The sequence below is a fragment of the Podarcis pityusensis genome (genome assembly GCF_964106645.2).
Source record: "Podarcis pityusensis genome assembly, chromosome: 16".
NCBI lineage: Eukaryota > Metazoa > Chordata > Lepidosauria > Squamata > Lacertidae > Podarcis > Podarcis pityusensis.
The window spans coordinates 19,566,609-19,586,251 of record NC_138041.1 but is presented as its reverse complement, the minus strand read 5'-3'; the positions used below and the strand labels follow the sequence as shown (position 1 = coordinate 19,586,251).

The 19,643-nt window shown below is 48.3% G+C and overlaps 1 protein-coding gene across 4 annotated transcripts in view; it reads right to left on the bottom strand.

Moving 5' to 3' along the window:
* The window catches only part of NOS1 (nitric oxide synthase 1), a gene marked incomplete at its 3' end in the record, with an annotated part of 177,024 nt that overhangs the window by 101,538 nt on the left and 55,843 nt on the right, over positions 1-19,643 (bottom strand). For 3 of the 4 annotated variants that reach the window (XM_080986167.1, XM_080986165.1, XM_080986168.1), the window contains exon 1: positions 14,838-15,189. The exons of the other annotated variant lie outside the window; for it this stretch is intronic. Of the gene's footprint in view, positions 1-14,837; positions 15,190-19,643 lie in introns of those variants that run through there. 4 annotated transcript variants of the gene reach the window in all.

The window sequence follows — 19,643 nt, the reverse complement described above, 5'->3', positions numbered from 1 at the left end:
GGTCAGCCACTGCGAGAACAGGATGCTGGACCGGATAAGGCCAATGGTCTGATCCAGCAGACCCACATCCTTATGGGCTTCTGCATGCAAGGCGGGTCCTCTGCTCATGAGCTATGGCTTGTCTCCAAACATACGCTCAAGGAAGAAAGAAAAAATTATGTGGGAGAACCAACCTAGAGGAATTGGCACCACAATCAAGGAGATTCAGCTGCCAGCATTTCCAAAGTCAGACAGATCTTTGGCACCTTTCTCCATACAGGAGCGTAATAACAAACTCAGAATGCACATTCTCCTAGGAGTTTAAGGACAGCTGCACCCAGGCTGGCACAATGGGCAAATAAAAAGTGTTTATGTTCCAGCCTTACCCGGTAATTCTGGATACAAGCAGTAGGGAGGGGCGGGAGGGGGAGAGAGAAAGAGATTAGACAGAACAGAAGCTTTCTCTTAACTTTCACAATCTTTCGAAGGCCCCGGGGCAGAGTCCGAAGGAGCAGAAAGGGAGTCACCCTGTTGAAAGCTGAGCAGCTATGGTTCTCAATAACGCTTTGAATCTAACGTGGGGGGGGGGGGATGCTTTATACCGAATCAAACCATTGGCCCATCTAGCTCAGTTCTGTCTACACCAGGGTTTCCCAAACTTAGGTCTCCAGCTGTTTTTGGACTACAACTCCCATCATCCCTGACCACTGGTCCTGATAGTTAGGGATGATGGGAGTTGTAGTCCAGAAACAGCTGGAGACCTAAGTAAGGTCTGCAGTGTGCTCCCATTCAAGGGAAGCCAAACCTTGTAGTGCTGCCCCCGGACTTCTTACTGCTTGGGGAGGAGATACACTTAACGCCAAGAACACAGATCTCATATATTTGATAGCTCGTATGATCACAGGAACATAGGAAGCTGACCAGCTCAGCATTGTCTACACTGACTGGCAGCACCTCGCCAGGATTCCAGACAGGGAGCCTTTGGCAGCCTTGCCGCGAGATGCCGATGACTGAACCAGGAACCTTCTGCATGCAAAGCAGATGTTCTGCTGCCAAATCACAGCCCCGGGGCCACAGCAGAGCAGTCAAAACTTTTGCCACCATCTTCCTGCTCCGCTTTGGCTGCTGTTCCCTTATGAAGGGAGAGCAGAGGTGCCGGACCAACTCTGGAGAACCCTGGACCCACCCACCACCGATTTGTAGCAGTTAGTCTTGACACAGGAGTCCTGGATGGGAGGTTAAGGGGAAGAATTATTGGGTTGATGTGAATGGTTTGGGGACTGTGGCGGGGACTGAGTTTAGTTTATCTGCTAGAATGGGTATAAACATTGCTTATTGTTTCCATATTGCAAATAATAATATAATAATAATAATTTATTATTTATACCCCGCCCATCTGGCTGGGTTTCCCCAGCCACTCTGAGCGGCTTCCAGCAAAATATTAAAATACAATAATTCATCAAATATTAAAAGCTTCCTTAAAAGTCAGATAGTTGTTTATTTCCTTGACATATGACAGGAGGGTGTTCCACAGGGTGGGTGCCACTACCGAGAAGGCCCTCTGCCTGGTTCCCTGTAACCTCACTTCTCGCAGAGAGGGAACTGCCAGAAGGCCTTCGGAGCTGGACCTCAGTGTCCGGGCAGAACAATGGGGGTGGGGACGTTCCTTCAGGTATACTGGGCCAAGATGCTTTTTAATTACTGTTAAGGGGGCTTGTGTTTCGTCTTGTGTTTCCATAGTATGTTGCATGTGCTATTAATGCATTATATGATGCGCGCACATAATGTGTTCCAATAGCAGGACCTGCATGTACTCAGCCTCCATTGATTCTAGAACAACATGTTGAAGGTACGCAGGCTTACTGAGGTTGCAGTCACCATTTTGGAACGAACTCTAAAAAATGACCTTCTGACTACAACATCCTGCCAAATTTTTGATTTTTTTGAAGTTTTTATTTATGCTCATCCCCACTTGCTGGTTTGTGTAACTTCTTAACTGACTAAGAGTGATGGATAACACTAAAACTTATCTTTATTTTGTGGCATTTAGCTTGGCCTAATGAAAGGAAATCTGCATTCAATTTCCTGTATCTTTCACTATCTCCCTCGCATTTTGCTTGCCTTCTCTCGCCTGCTCATTGGAAGGACAGATCGTGAAGCTGAGGCTCCAATACTTTGGCCACCTCATGAGATGAGAAGACTCCCTGGAATAGACCCTGATGTTGGGAAAGGAGAAGGGGACGACAGAGGATGAGATGGTTGGACAGTGTTCTCGAAGCTACCAGCATGAGTTTGACCAAACTGTGGGAGGCAGTGGAAGACAGAAGTGCCTGGCGTGCTCTGGTCCATGGGGTCACGAAGAGTCGGACACGACTAAACGACTAAACAACAACAACAAATGAAAGGAAAGGCTCGACTGCAGATTTTTGAGGGGTGTGTTTTTCTTTTCTCACGGAACCGCACTGAAACTTTTGCTTTTCATGAATTTATTGCACAGCTTGCCTACCCCTTGGTTGTTATGCAATTAAACAAATAGTTTCTATCTCATGAAAATTCATACATACATATACACACACAAAACACACACACCAAGCTGGTTCCTATCAGCCTAATCTAAACACATTTTTTTGCAACCCCCATCTGGCTTCAGTTTCTTAGGGCTACACCTATATGATTCCAGAGATCCATGATCAGATCTCCAAACTTTCCCAAGGAGCAGCAGGAGAAAACTCCAGATTTGCTCAGAGGAATGATACAAGGGGCGAAGGGTGAAATAGCAGTAGCTGACGCCCACTGGGGCCGGTATGGTGTAATGCAGGAGGCCAACAGTAGGTGGAGCCAGAGTCAATGACAGACTGAGCTAACTAATTCTAGCTTTGTCCCCATCTTCCTCCCTGCTGAATTCTACACTGAAAACAAAGGAGGAGGAAGACGACACAGCAGCGCCACCTCTGGGACTGGTTGTAAGTCACAAGGCAGGCAGGTGTTGGCTGGCTGAGGGCAGGTGGAGGTTGGTGGAGCAGTACCATTTCCCCCAATGGACCAGCCTTCACTGAGATACATATTGCAAACAAGCAAGTCAACGTTTTCTATCTCATGCAAATTCATAAATATAATGTATCTGGGCCATACACACACAGCCTTTGTTGCAAACCCTGCTTGTAGATTTTAGAACCCCTTGCAAGCCTGTTTACTCTTCCCCCGGCAAAGAGCACTTTGGTTCGGTCAAAGCTCTCACTTGCTCTCTCTCCCTCTCTGACTCGGTGTCTCATTTCTCGAGGACCAACCTGGCAACAACTCCATCAAACAGTTTCCAGTCACAGTGGGGAATGGGAAGCCTGCTGGCATCCATCTGTGAAAATGTGTCCAGGCAAGGTGACAAATCTAACTTCTTCCCTCCCAAAAAATGCTTTAAAAAAAATTAAATCCAGACAATGCATGCTATGCAGAGAAACTGTGTGTATATGAGCAGAGAAGAGAGACTGCGGTGCATTGGGGGTGGGGGAGAGTGAAACATTTTCAGATAAATCCTCTGCACTCTCTCCGATAGCAAAACTCAAGGCAGGGGAAAGAGTGCCTAAATTCAAAGGCACTCAAGAATACCAACAAAATCTTCATTGGGATGAAGGCATTGCAATAGCTCTGGGTACCAAATGTGGCTCTCGAGGATTCTCAGTACCTTCCCAGGTTACACCCATCTAACTTTACCAACAGGGAAAGGGGAACCATCTAAGCTGAAGCTGGTGGCCCTGTCCATTTTCTACAATTGCACGCTGCCTTACACAGAGTTAGACCACTGGTCCATCTAGCTCAGCATTGTATACACTGACTGGCAGCAGCGCTCCAAAATTTAAGACAGGGAGTCTCTAAACCTAGAGATGCCAGGGATTCGAACTGGAGGCATCTCTACTGCTGAGATACAGTCCTTCCCCTAAAAGGAAAGTTAGGTTTGTAGACCTCAAGGCTCTAAATCAAAAAATGTTTCCCAAACTTGGGTCTCCAGCTGTTTTTGGACTACAGTTCCCATCATCCCTGGTCTTGCTAGCTAGGGATGATGGGAGTTGTAGTCCAAAAATAGCTGGAGACGCAAGTTTGGGAAGCACTGCTCTAAATGAAGGGCTGAATGGAAATAGGAACACAAGTTGCTGACATTGGTCCATCTACCAACAGCAGCTCTCCAGGACAGTTCCAGCTGTGCCTGGAGATATGGAGGATTGGACCTGGGATCTACTGTCTGGAAAGCAGATGTTGTAGCAGTGAGCTGCAGCCATTCCCATGTTAAATTCGAGAGTGCTCTATTGACCCAATGGACAGTTCGGAAGCTGAGCAGGGATCTAAACTCGGCACCCCGTGGCTTTAGTCCAACACTCTAACCACACTGCGCTTTCTCTCTCTCTCTTTCACACAGTTTCTCTGCCCTTCCCACTAGCAAGGGAACATCCCCTTCTGAAAGAGAGAAGCGGAGAAATACTTCCAGCCACCAGGGAACACAAAACGTTCTGTTATTAAATCCCCAACCGCTTTAAAGCTCCCGTAATTAATTTATGGACTTCACTGCCCCAACGTGCGCTGATGGCTTAGATGGCTTTAAAAGATAGCTGACAAAAATCATAGACTCGGTAGGATGCAGGAAGCCTAACTATGGTATAGCAAGGCAAGGCAGACGTGTGAGCCCCAGGGAGTAGCTTGCCACCATTTTCCTCCTCCTCCTCCTCCTCCTCAAGTTATTTTATTGTTATTTTTTTACTTCTGTGAGAATACTTAAGCAAAGCCCCCCATTGGATCAGGCCAATGGCCCATCTAGACCAAAATCCTGTTCTCACAGTGGCCAGCAAGAAGTCTATGCGAATTCCATGAAAAGGATTCTATTTGCACAGTGTAACAGAAATTTCCCCCTCCTGCGGTTGCCAGCAAGTGGTATTCAGAAGCTCCAGCCAAGGAGGCAGAGCTTAGCCATCATATTTAGTAGCCATTGATAGCATCCTCCTCCATGAATTTGCCCAATTCTCTTTTAAAGTCATCCAAGTTGATGGTCATCGATGCCTCCTGTGGCAGGGAGTTCCACAGTTTAACTCTGTGTTGCATGAAGAAATGCTTTCTTTTACCTGTCCTGAGGCTTCCAACATTCAGCTTCACTAGATGTCCGTGAGTTAGGACAGGCTTCCTCAACCTCAGCCTCCAGATGTTTTTGGCCTACAACTCCCATGATCCCTAGCTAGCAGGACCAGTGGTTGGGATGATGGGAATTGTAGTCTCAAAACATCTGGAGGGCCGAGGTTGAGGAAGCCTGAGTTATGAGATGGGGGGGGGGAACAATTTCTGTATCTGCCTTCTCCATGTCACGCCTAATTTTTATAAACTGCTACCTCTTCTCTGGCACTGTGGGTTAAATCACAGAGCCTAGGACTTGCCAAACAGAAGGTTGGCAGATTGAATCCCCATGACGGGGTGAGCTCCCGTTGCTCGGTCCCTGCTCCTGCCAACCTAGCAGTTCGAAAGCACGTCAGAGTGCAAGTAGATACATAGGTACCGCTCCGGTGGGAAGGTAAACGGCGTTTCTGTGCGCTGCTCTGGTTCGCCAGAAGTGGCTTAGTCATGCTGGCCACATGACCTGGAAGCTGTACGCTGGCTCCCTCACCCAATAAAGCAAGATGAGCGCCGCAACCCCAGAGTCGGCCACGACTGGACCTAATGGTCAGGGGTCCCTTTACCTGTACCTACCTCTTCTCTAAACTAAGAAGTTTAGAGTTATACACAAGCTCACCTTAATACAATTAGTGCACTTGCAGAGGTTTAGAGGCAGGCATCCTGCTTCGTTTCCAGTCACTGCCCGGACCATATAGCTTCCTTCTAAAATCCTGTCACTTTCTATACTGCAGATTTTCTGGTTTATTCTATTTTGTTCTGCTTTTGTTGTGCTATAGCAGAAGAGAGCCCCCCCACCCCAAGATGGCAATAATATGGTGGTACTGGGGTAGCCTTAAGGAACAACTAATAAAGTGGAATGATGCGTCTGGTACAAATCAACCTATTATTATTATTATTATTATTATTATTATTATTATTAAATGTGTGTGCCGTCCTATACCAGCAGGTCTCAGGGCAGTTCACAAGACAAAAATCACAAAATAAAATCACAAAATACATCATCAAAATAAAAACAAAAGCAACCCAGTAACCCCCACCCCAGTATTATTGTGTCCATGACATGCTGCAGAATAGGCACGTGAAGAAGAAGAAGACAAAGATGAAGGAGGAGGAGGAGGAGGAGGGGGGGGGAGGAGGAGGGGGGGAAAACATGGATTTGAAGGGGTTCGTAGTTAGACTTTCTGGGCTGCGGGAACTTGCTCTGTGAAAGCTTACTGTCATAATGTCTGGAAGTCACCTCCAGGCTCAGAACCAGTAGGGTCACTGCTTCTTTACATTTGAGTGTGCCCCCAAGCATTTCTTAAGCTCTTAAATTTCTCAGGCAAAACCCAGCAGTAGTGGCACAGGCAGATTTAGGGGAGTGCAGCCGGTTCGGTCGCACTGGGCACAGAGCCTCAGAGGCGCTGCAACTATTATTTAGAATGGAGCGCAGGAGGCAGAGGGCATTGAATTTTGGCCGTCACACAGGGTGTTGCTGAAATTTAACACGACAATGTCTGCCACTGGTCCAGGATAGAATCATGGACTTGTACAGTAGAGTTTGAAGGGACCACAGCGGTCATCTAGTCCAACCCCCTGCCAAAGTGGGGCTTGAATCCATTACCCTGAGATTAAGAGTATCATTTTCTACCAACTGAGTATAGAAATACCTTGTATGAAACAGGGCAACCAAACTGCTAACACCTGCTGCGTGTAAAAGTGAGAGGGGACCCCAAGAGCCATCTAGTCCTAACCCCTGCAATGCATTTTCCCACTCCTCAAATAGCAAAAGGCAGCATTCTCTGCTAAAGTAGGGCTATTCTCCCATAATAGCTGTGAACAGGTCCTTGTGAATCACAACTCCTCCTCTTGCCACTATAGTTCAGGTACAGTGGTACCTTGGTTCTCAAACTTAATCCGTTCCGGAAGTACCGTTCCAAAACCAAAGCGTTCCAAAACCAAGGTGCACTTTCCCATAGAAAGTAATGCAAAACGGATTAATCTGTTCCAGACTTTTAAAAACAACCCCTGAAACAGAAACATGAATTTTACTATCTAATGAGACATTGATCCATAAAATGAGAGCAATAATCAATGTGATGTGCTGTACTATAAAATAAATTAGACAATATTGTAGATTGTAAAAAATAAAATTATATTTTTTTCTTACTTGCACTGATGATAGTCATGGTTTGGATGGGGGGCTTTTATCCATTTCCACAGTCACACAATCAATCGATCAATCAGTAGCTGAACTGGGTTCCACACAGTCACAAAAACAAATTAACCGAAAAAGCCTCAAAAACAAAAACGCAAAATACATAGCAAAAACAAAAGCGCCACACTTTTGACTTCCAAAATGTTCAAAAACAAAAGCACAGCTTCTGATTGGTGCAGGTGCCCTGGAAAAAATAGCCGACAGCTGCATCGGACGTTCGGCTTCCGAAGAGCATTAGAAAACCGGAACACTTACTTCCAGGTTTTCGGCATTTGAGACCAAGGCATTTGAGTACCAAGGCATTTGAGTACCAAGGTGTTTGAGAACCAAGGTACCACTGTATAGAATTGAACTGCAGATTGTGGCTTGATCCAGTTAAGTTTACAAATGACCTTGGTTTTGAAGCCAGGTCTCTCCCCTAAGGGTCTTCCAGATGGTGGGATTTTTTGGGTAGGATTCAATCGCAATTTGGGAAATTCGGGTCGCACAGTTCTAGTTCATTTGGTGCTCTTGTGTAGCAAACCTACTCTCCCCACTGAGAAGACTTTGGAGGAAGAAAAATGCACTGGAAAGTGTGGGGTAACTTCATCTAACCTTCCCTACAGCTAATCAGAGTGGCCGCTCATTAAAGAGTCAGCGTCCTCTAATCTTGCAGTGAAATGAATCAGGTGGAACATTCAGTAAACAGGTTGCCAGGAAGCAATAGTAGATCCAAGCTCAGCATTCTACCCTGAGGGCCAAAACAGGTCTGACACCAGAAATCTCCTGACAGTTGTCTCTTCCCTCCCACATTGAAAAGCAGCTGTGGGGAGGTGGGTTTTTTAAATTAAAAAATCAGAGCACTAGTACCTGGAGAGGAGCCAAGCCCTTTACCCTGTGCTTGCTTACTGGCTATCAGTCCCCTCCTGTAGCTTTACGTGAACCTCCTGGTGGAAAGCAAATGCAGACATGAAACAGATCTCTTCTTCCAGAGAATTCATAGGAGCCTTAAGTGGCAACTTAGATCCATAAAACTATATGGAACAATAAAGATTAGACCCTTTCCCGTCCCGCCTCCCAACACAGCATCACTGTTCCAAGAAAAAAACCACGCAGCTACTTTTTAAATGAGGAAGAAATTGCTATCAAGGCTCAGTTGCAAGACTCCCGCATCCCATCTGTTTTGATGCTCGGGGGCTCTTGAGTCTAGAAATGTTCTGGCTGGATAGCTAATATTTCAGCTAGCTTGCAAAATTGTTCTCTACTCCTATATCCCTACACTTTCCCTGCATGGAATATTTCGGGAATTTCCCTTATACTTCACAAAGCTCTGAAACAAAAAAACACATACCATTGTACCAGTCAATCTGGGACCCTCCATGATGCTGGGGTTTTTTTTGGGGGGGGGGTGTATTCTGTGTCATGTCATTCAGCAAATAATAGTGCTTTATTGTTGATTTGTACTGGACCGCCCAAACATCATTCTGTTTTACTAGCCATGCTCCCCCAATGTTTCCACATTATTGCCATCTGGAGGGGCACTCTTGCAATATAGCGCAAAATAAAGAAAATAAAAATAAAAATGGGACCAATAATAATAGCAATCCCATTTGTGGTATAAAACGTTGCGGGATTTCAGGAGATAGTTCTGGGATGTGCACAGATCGCAAACAAAGCTGCAGTTTCCCCCCCAAAAAAACTTTTGCAAGCTCAAAGAGTGTTGAAAGCAAGATTACATACACCCAGGTTGATACCACCATGAGAACAGATCATTGTGAATGTGCAATAGAAAGGATGCCTTGAAAGCATGGGTAGGCAAACTAAGGCCTGCGGGCCGGATACGGCCCAATCACTTTCTAAATCCGGCCCGCAGATGGTCTGGGAATCAGTGTGTTTTTACATGAGTAGAATGTGTGCTTTTATTTAAAATGTATCTCTGGGTTATTTGTGGGGCATAGGAATTCATTCAACCCCCCCCAAAAAAAATATAGTCCAGCCCCCCACAAGGTCTGAAGGACAGTGGACCAGCCCCCTGCCGAAAAAGTTTGCTGACTTTCTCTCTTAGCTTGACCTACCTAACAGGTTTGTTGTGAGCATAAGGTATTTCAGGGGAGGGGTGGTTAGAGTGTTGGGTTAGGACCCCAGGAGTTCAAATTTCCTCTCAGCCATGAAGCTCCCTGGGTGACCTTGGGCTACTCACTGCCTAACTTGCCTCACAGGGAAGCTGTCAGAGTAAAATGGAGAGGGATAACTGTGTATGCCACTTTGAGCTCCTTGGAGAAAAAGGTGGGATATAAACACAACAAACAAAGAAATGTGTGCGCTGCATTGAACTTTGAGGAAAGGCAAACGATGCATCAGTACATAACAAATTAATATTTATTAAGAATTCACAATTTATTATTTTTTACTATTCATTTAAACTATGCATTAACTGATGGCATTTGTCCCCTATCTTTCCTCCAAGACAGGTGCCATGCAGCTGGTGTGCGGGCTAGGGAGGTGGTGGTGAAGGGGACGCCACAGCAGTTGCCCTGTCTATGTATCTGATGCAGGTTCTGCAGTTGTGCCGCCTGCCATAGGAGCTGCTTCCTCTATGAACTGCATGCATATTTGTAAAATAGCAATAGATATTAAGGTTCCCAGTGCACTCTCATTCAAGAGAAGCCAAGCCTTGTGCAGCACTGCCTCTGGACTTCTTGCTGCTTGGCTGGGGGTGGGGGGGAGACGGAGAGCTTAACACAATGAATGCAAACATCACATTTTCACTCACTCATAAGATCATGGGAAACATGGGAAGCTGCTCTGTAGTGAGCCAGACCGTTGGTACTTCCAGATCAGTATTGTCTACACCAACTGACAGTGACTCTCCAGGATTGGAGATGCCAAAGACTGAACCCGGGACTTTCTGCATGCAAAACAGAGATGCTCTAACCACTCAGCTATGCCCCCTTGAGACTGAGCATTTCGCTCATTGTTACATTTATATCCCACATTCCCTGCAAAGAGCTCAAGGGGGCATACATGGTTTTCTTCAACCCCATTTTATCCTCACAACAACCCTGTGAAGGAGGTTAGTTTGAAAGACTGTGGCTGGACCAAAAACATCCAGTGAGCTTCACGGAGATTTGGACCTTGGTCCAGCTCGCTAACTTATCTCCAGCCAAAATGGCTGTAACTTGTGCAGAGCCGTAGCTACAGGGAGCTAGATGGGTTTTTTGCCCCGGGTGAAGCCTCCAGAGGGGCACCATTGAGGATCCCAGTCTCTCTCTTGGTGCATGGCAGAGTTCAAAACCGGGTCTTTGACCTGGGTGAAATAAAGCCTAGTTAAACTTAACCCCAATCATAGCAACAAATAAGGAACCACGGGCTGTGTAAGATTTGGGTCAGCACAAACCACACACCCACATGTCCAGGAGAGTGTTTTCTAACTCTCTCTCTCTCTCTCTCTAACACACAGAGAGAGAGAGAAAGAGAGAAAGGGGGAAGAGAAGTAATTAGGTGGATTTAAGGGCTCAGATTGTATTTTTTAAAAATTGCACCTACATTCTAGTTCCCAGTAGGATGTTTTCCATATCTCCTTCATCCACTACCTGAGAGACTATTCTTCACATTTTACAGACAGAAGGCAAATCTGAAATGTATCAGCGACATTTTACAATCCCCACTTAATTAGGATTCGAACCCAGGACCGAAAACGGCACTGTTCTCCACAACATGATAGCTGGGATTTAGTGGGACAACAAGCAATCCACGTTTAAATGTCACTCCCAGCCCCAGTATTCTCTCTCTTCCCACCTTCCAAGCTACAAGACTGCAACCTAACAATGCAACCAGTCTACTCCGAAGTAAGTCCCACAGAGTTCAACGGGTTCTTGCGTGTTTAGGCTTTGCTATCAGTGAGAATTAATCTTGAGAAAAAGTACACAGGATCTCGGCTCACTCAGCTTCGAGAGATGGGGGCGGGAGGAATACAAGTACATATAACACACAGGTAGGTAGTTGAGCGTCTTCGGGCAGAAACAGCTCCCGGGACGGCTGAAAGGATTTGGAAATATTAATCGCCGGAAGTAGCTTGTGAACAGTACAGAACGTCCCAGGAATTCGGATTTCTTTTGATGGAATGCACGATTAAAGGAAACCTGTAAATATGCCTCAATACCTCTTGGCATAAGTATACCGATTCAGAAGTAAGCCCATTGATTAGCGGGAAACATGAAGAAACAAACCAGATGCACACACACACAACTTCCTTGCTAGCTAGCTACGGCAAGAAGCAACAGAAAAGTAGGACCTCTTGGGAAGGGGCGCCGTAAATCCCCGAGCGGAGCGCAGCTGCGTCTCTGAACCACATTAGCGCGGGGAGCTGTCCGAGGTGCTGATCTCGTCCTGAGGTGCTGAATACGCCTCGGAACCGACCCCCTTTTTAACCGAAGAGGAACAATGAGACTTTTTTACCGGATGCCTTCCTAGAACTAAGAGACGCGCAGTTCTTTCAAGGCTCCTTGCCGCCCAGATTTAATCGCTTCCCTCTTCCCACTTTCTGAGTTTAGGCTCCCTCCAGCAAGGGCTGCCTGCCTCGCCCTGGGCAACCCCGAGAGCGCTGGCTCAAGTGGCGGGAAGGCGCCCTGGCGGAGGGCGGTCCGCGCCGTCGGAGCCAGGAGCGAGAGACCGCGAGGACTCTGGCCGAACGGGGTCAGTGCGGGAGGGGAGCGGAGGAAAAGGACCCGTGTCAATATCAGCAAAGAGAACAAGGGGCTGGATTTCTCCCAACGCCGTCTCTCAAAACTCACGCTCCCCCACCCTTATTTTAAACAAATTTTGGGTTTAGGATTAAGTCCTAAAAATAACATCCTCTGTCAGCATTCGCCAAACACTACCCTCCCCTTCACACGTTACGATTGGGAGCGGGGGTATCTAATTACCTGCCACCTTTCTAGGTATGGCGAATAAATCTGACAGCAAACGATTCTTGCCGGACAATGGAAAGCCGACCCCCCTCCCAAAAAACCCCTCTCAGCTACAGCGTGACAGCAGAATGCTACTGCTCTCCGGTCCAAATCGCGCCCGGAACGATTATTTTATTGGTGCGCTTGCAGCCTCAGTTAACCGTCTGAGAAATGGGAAGACGGGAAACTCACGCGGTGAAATGTCGCTGGAAGCAATCTGGAGCTGCTAGAGTCCCCGGAATAAACCAAAGAGGAAAACAAAACAAAACTCCGAACCTGTCTTATTTATTCACGTTTTCCCTTCGTTTGTCTCCCTTCTCTCCTGTACCAGATGGAAAGGTTAATTTATGGAGTCTAATTCGGGCTGGTTGAAGGAACAGCTTTTATTCCCCCCCCCCCCACGTGAAAAGGAGAAGCATCTGCCCAGAAACTGCGAAGATGGAGCCCCGATTTTGGGAAGTGGGGAGCAAGCAGGAGACTGGATCGAACCGAGCCCAGTCCCCCCCCCCTTTGCAAACTGCGATTTTTCCCAGTTACCCTACTCAGGACAGCAGACCATAAAGAGTCTGGAGAAGAAAAAGGCGCGCGCAAGGGAGGGAGGGTGTTCTACTGAGCTCCGGAACCCATTTCAACCCGTTTCACTTCAAAACACATGACTTTCCCGGTTCGACAGTGCCTTTGGGCGTGTGCCTTTCCCTCAGCAAAGTAGAGTTGATTAAATGGGTTAGAGTCGTAGCTCAGGGACAGAGCGCCTGCTTTTCACGCAAAAGGTCCCTGGTTCGATCCGCGGAGCCTGCCTGCAACCCTGGAGAGCAGCTGCCGGTCCGTGTAGGCAATCCTGAGCGAGATGGACCACTGCTTCAGTATTAAGTATTCTATGCTATCCTATGTAAATACGGATTTAGCCTCGGTTTGTTCTGGTTTTGAAGCTAAAGGTTAAAGGGGGGACGGGACAGAGAGACGTGTAGACGCGTTTGCTTAGAAGTAGGTCCCCACTGTTTCCCCATGGGGTCCCAAGGAAGAGCGGCGCCACCCGATTGGATTTCCTAAACTCCCGCCCTGAGCGTTGGAGTTCCGCTTAACCCAAATTAAACCCGGTTGCTTACACTCTGTCCAGGAGCACGCACAATCCCCGCTTGGCGGATGGGTCTGTTCCAAGGCTGGCTCCGCTGGCAAAGCCGGCTTGCTGGACGCCTCTTGGCAGGGAGAGAAGCGGACGGACGAGTTTTAAGAGGCTCTCCGTCGCTCCAGAAGAAGGCAGGGCGAAGATTTCAAGGGGTGGGGTTTTCCAGAGAAGCAGATTCCGGCGACGCTTCTAAGGGAAACTTCCCAAGGTCTGTTTGACTGTGGAACAGACTGACACAGGACAGAAGGGAGGAGGGGGTGGGAGAGCCTCCTTCCCTGCTGTATTGCAGATCCCGCACTGGAGAGGAGGCTCTTAGGTGACTTCAGAAGTCCAACTCTATGCTCAGTCAGTAGAGCATGAGACTCCATCTCAGGGTCGTGAATTCGAGCCCCACATTGGACAAACTATTGCAGGCGGTTGGACTAGATGATCCCCGGGGTCCCTTCCAACTTTGCTTCTATGAGTCTAGGGCAGGCTCCCCCCCCCTCCCCCTTGTTCTCCCCGCCCGGTATATTGAGACAAGAGGCTTAGATCAGAGATCGCCGGGAAGAGGGATGGGGGAGTGCTCTAAGGCAAGACTCTCTGGCCCCCACGTCTGTTAAGAACAGCAGAACTAAACCACCGGTGAGTGACCCAGCCCCAGTCATGGAGCGAGGGGAACCCCGCCTAACTGCTCCAAGGCTTGCCCCGAGTTGGCGGACACCCGAAGGCGTCTGTGCTTCGACGGCTGGCTCGATGGGCAAAGAAGACGGGGCCACTTACACCCTCTCACACACACAAACCGACGCTTGGGGTCAGATTCCCCCGCACCCTTAAAGGCTTTGAGCCTTTCTCTCCGGCTTCAGGAGTTATCAACTCAACCCCCCCCCCCATTCCAGCTTTTCCCTGCAGCGGGGAGGGGCTCATTTTGCTGGGTTTCGTCTTATTTTTTTTTCACGTCGGGTCTCCCCCGCCTACGAACTGCTCAGAGGGCAAGGAAGAGGTTCGCCCTCCTCAAAAAGACGATAGAACCCCACCAAGTTAATCCGAACTAAAGGCTGATCCCCCGAACCTATAAAAACAAAACAAAGTGGGGAGGACTCATCCTCACAGCATGGCAAGCCGGGGCTCAGGAGTGCCTTTGGGCATGTGCGGAGAGCCCTCGGCAACATCGCACCAGACCTGGGGGGCAAGGAGAAATGTTGCCGAGTTAGGGCTTGGAGGAGAGGAGTAGAGGCAGCATGGCAAGTCAGGAATGCCTCTGAGCATGTGCAGAGAGCCACCTCGAACCGAATCTTGGGGGCTAGGACAGTATTGCCAAGTTTGCGCATTCGGAGACAGAGACAGAGACAGAGACAGAGGCAGAGAGAGAGAGAGAGAGAGAGAGAGAGAGAGAGAGAGAGAGACTAAAGATAGCTTGAGCCCCGGTTCCTATTTTCTTTGACATGTGATGCATTCAGCGGAAGGAGGGAGCGCTCACCTGGTGGCCGGAGGTGGGTGGCCGGGACCGTCGAGTCCTCGCGGAGCTGTCGGCTCGGCCGGCGCCTCCTTCGCCTGCCTCGCCCGTCGATCCGGCCGTCCTTTTCCTCCTTCTCCGCCCCTTCCCGGTTGCTGATGTTCCCGCGCCGCCGCCTCCTCGGCTTCCCTCCCGGGGAAAGGAGGGAGGGAGGAAGGAAGGGGCGAGGGGGCAGCCCGACCGTCCGGTGGGCTCGCCCTGCCACGCTGCGCCTCCGCTCGGCTTGCCGGGTCCCCTTTATGCGCTCTGCACGGCCCCCGAGTCGAGCGGGACGGCCAACCACGGGGGCGCAGCCAGCGACGAGGCGGCCTCGCCAGCCACCTCGTCAGAAAAGCTTTTATATAAGCGCGTCAGCTCCACGCCCCGCCGGGGGAGCCCGAATCAAACTCCTTCTCCCGGGAAGAGGGAGCGCGTCGCCCGCCCGCCCCCTTCCCCGCCCCGCAAAAAATAAAACCCCAGGACCTGTTTCATGGCTTCTGCAACTCCGCAGGGCGAGGCTGCAAAACCTAGGCGCACTCTGCTCCGAACATGCCTCGGATTCAATGCTAGCTCTACTCGGCGTAGACCCATTGAAACGGGCAAACCCGACTGCCCGAGGCCCATTGATTTCAATGGCTAGACTCGGAGCAGGGCTGTACCTCGGATACCCCCGAAATTGCGCGCTTATACTAGGGAGTAAGCTCCATTGAACATAGCGGGACTTGCTCCCGAGTAAACCTGCTTGGACTCCCTGGGTTTTTTTGTTCCTCCCCCCTTGCCGACGAAATAAAGGCCCCGAGGATTTTATTATGCGAGGCTGAAATCTTTTGCACACTTACACCGAATGCATTGGGACTCACTCCGGAGTGAAACTAGATAAACCTGTGGTGAGCACAGGGCCTGTGTATGGGTCGGGACGGCTTATTTTACTGGGAAATAAATCCCACCGCATTCAATAGGACTTATTCCCACGGAAGTCTGCCCTGAATAGGGACAGTTTAGGCACCATTTAGACGGGATTAAAGCTGCAGTCCAAAGGGATTTGTGTGCGTGGGGAGGTTAACCCTCCACTGAATGCGGTGGCGTTGAGTTCTGAGTAAACGTGCATAGTATCCAGGTGCAAAACCAAGGGATGAATTTCTCTTTACCATCAGCCGTGCAAATGAGAAGCCCCTAAAATGGGGGGAAAGGGAGTCCTACTGGATCAGGCCAGTGGCCCATTTAGTCCGGCATCCTTTTCTCCCAGTAGCCAAACCAGATGCCTATGCAAAGCCTGCAAGCTGGACCTGAGCCCAACAGAAATTCTCTCCTGTGGTTTCCAACAACCTCCGATAGTGGAGGTAGAAAGCCACCGGGGATAGTAGCCATTAAAAGTCTGTTTGCTTGTGTGTGTGTGATCACACTGTACTAAAAAGGAGACGTCAAGGATTCTGTGGTGGTGATACTGAAAGTTGAATCCCTGGGCTCAACTCTACCAAGGTGATGTCCCATTGAGCTCCCTTGCAACTCTACAGTTCTTATGATGTAACAAGATGTTTGTGTGTAGCTATGTATGTGTGTAGTATGTTTCTCTGTGTGTCTTTATCTGTTTATTGCATTTATATCCCACCTTTTCCTCAAAGGAGCTCAAGGTGGAATACATTAAAAAAGGACCCCTGGACGGTTAAGTCCAGTCAAAGACAACTATGGGGTTGTGACACTCATCTCGCCTTCAGGCCGAGGGAGCCGGCGTTTGTCCGCAGACAGCTTTCTGGGTCATGTGGCCAGCAGGAGTAAACCACTTCTGGTGCAATGGAACACCCTGACGGAAACCAGAGCACATGGAAACACCATTTACCTTCCCACTACAACGGTTCCTATTTATCTACTTGCACTGGCGTGCTTTCGAACTGCTAGGTTGGCAGGAGCTGGGACAGTTTAACGGGAGCTCACCCTGTTGCGGGGATTCGAACCGCTGACCTTCTAATTGGCAAGCCTAAGAGGTTTAGGCTCAGTGGTTTAGACTACAGCGCCACCCGCATCCCTGGTTCTCCCATCCCTCAGTTTATCTCCAGAACAACCCTGCAAGGTAGGTTAGACTGAGAGACAGTGACTGACCCAAGGACAGCAGATCTGAATGCCAGCCTACACACACACACACACACACACACACACACACACACAAACACTGTCTATATTTGTGGACATGATTTGGGCATGCAGCTGGGGAAAAGACAACTCTGCCCAAACATGTAATTTAAAAAAAAAATCATTTAAAAATAACAGTCCAGAGCTACTGAAAGATTTCTTCAAAAGGAAAAGAAACATTAACAAAGAAAAATAAAAACTGCATCAAAAGGAAACTGTCAATAAAAGGATAAAATGGCACCAGCTGGAACTACCAGAAAGACTTCCCTCAATAAAAAAATTATTCAGTTTTTAAAAACTGGGCCTTCATTTCACCAATCCAGGGCCTGGTTTGTAGGACACAGTGAGCCCACACTGCATATTTACTGGGAGCATGTAAAGGTTTGTTCTTGTGTATAGCTCACGGTTAGCAAGGGAAGAGCTATCCCGGGTTCAGACCACATAGCAACATGCCTAGGCTTAGCACAGAAGGTGGTTATGGGAGTAAAAAAGGACAACAGAGGAACAAAGTAGCTGCAAGGTCCACACTGGGAGCCCACACATTTGTGCAGCCCCAGAAAGCCATTATTTGGCCCACAGTGCCCCCATCTGCACTATACTTTTAAAGCAGTATTATGCCACTTTAACCAGGCGTGGCTTCTCCACAGAATCCTTAGGAACTGTAGTTGGTGCTGAGAGTTGCTTTGTTGTTGTTGTTGTTTAGTCATTTAGTCGTGTCCGACTCTTCATGACCCCATGGACCAGAGCACGCCAGGCACTCCTGTCTTCCACTGCCTCCCGCAGTTTGGTCAAACTCATGCTGGTAGCTTTGAGAACACTGTCCAACCATCCCATCCTCTGTCGTCCCCTTCTCCTTGTATCCTCCATCTTTCCCAACATCAGGGTCTTTTCTAGGGAGTCTTCTCTTCTCATGAGGTGGCCAAAGTATTGGAGCCTCAGCTTCAGGATCTGTCCTTCCAGTGAGTACTCAGGGCTGATTTCCTTCAGAATGAATAGGTTTGATCTTCTTGCAGTTCATGGGACTTTCAAGAGTTTCCTCTGGTACCAGAATTCAAAAGCATCAATTCTTCGGCGATCAGCCTTCCTTATGGTCCAGCTCTCACTTCCGTACATCACTACTGGGAGAGTTGCTTGGAAGACCCCTATACCCCTCATAGAGCTAAAACATCAGAATTCCCTTGGAAGAGGATGGTCACATCACTCTGGATACTGTAGCTCTGGGAAGGGGGAAGGGCTCTCCTAATAACTCTCACCAGCACCCTCAACAAACCACTGCTCCCAGGAAGAGCTTCCTCAGAGGAATACTGGAAAGTGAAGTTTGCTAAGGGTTTTGGGAACGGCAGCTATTTGAAAGGAAAAAACAACAGCTCCCACGGTTCTTTGGGAGAAGCCATGTGCTTTAAAAGTATGGTGCAGATGTGAAGTACTGAGAAGTACTGTAGAGCAGGGTAGCGAGGACAGACACCAGACTTTTTAAAAAATCTCTTTTGGGTTTCCCCCTTTTTTTTACTAGAACCCCAAGATCTACTAATGAGCGACAGGTACAAAAGACATAACAGTCAAAATTAAAGGAGAGGGCACCAACTGAGCTCAGAAATGTTTTACACACAAGCCTGGTTACAGGTAGGTAGCCGTGTTGATCGGCCGTAGTCGAAACAGAATAAAAAAATTCCTTCCATTAGCTCCTTAGAGACCAACTAAGTTTTTTATTGGTATGAACTTTCGTGTGCATGCACACTTCTGAAGAATCTGAAGAAATCCGATTCTGAATTCTGAAGAAGTGTGCATGCACACAAAAGCTCATACCAATAACAAACTTAGTTGGTCTCTAAGGTGCTACTGGAAGGATTTTTTTTATTTTGTTTCGACACAAGCCTGGTTAGCTTTCTTCATTTGGGTGTTGCTGCTGTTATACAATTAGGTGCCAGAAATGCTCCTCTGCCTGCTCTTCAATATCGGAACTGTCTCCCTTGGAAGGCGGCGGACTCTCCTTCCCTGGGGGGTTTTAAGCAGAGGTTAGATGGCCATCTGTCAGGGATTCTGGGATTCTTCAGCTGTGATTCCTGCATACCATGGAGGCTTTGAACTAGATAACCCTCAGGGCATAGGAGTAAATTCCTAGGAACCAAGGTCCCTTTGCCCCCCAATAAAATATTTAAGGAGGCCAGGCCCATCCAAAGTTGATGGGAATTGCCATTCAAATGGTGTGTGTGTGTGCACTGCGTCTTGTGATCAGTTATGCAGGGCGGGGCTTTCCTGGGCCCCCCAATATTTTATTCGTTGGCACCACTGCTGCAAATTGCCCAGAGATTTATTAGGAGGTAGGAATCATAGAACTGTAGAGCTGCAAGGGCCCCTGAGGAACATCTAGTCCAACCGCCTGCAATGCAGGAATATGCAGCTGTCCCGTGCGGGGATTGATCCTGCAACCTTGGTGTTATCAACACCATGCTCTAACCAACTGAGCTATGCATAAGCAAGCTGCCTCATACTGAGTCAAGCCACTGACCCATCTACTCAGCAATGACTACAGGAAAGAATAGTCAATGTGGCTCACTCCAGATGTTGGACAAAAACACCCACTGGCCCCAGCTAGCACAGGGATAGTGGGAGTTGTAGGCCAACAACATATGGAAGGGGTCACTTAGTGGCCAACACTTAGTG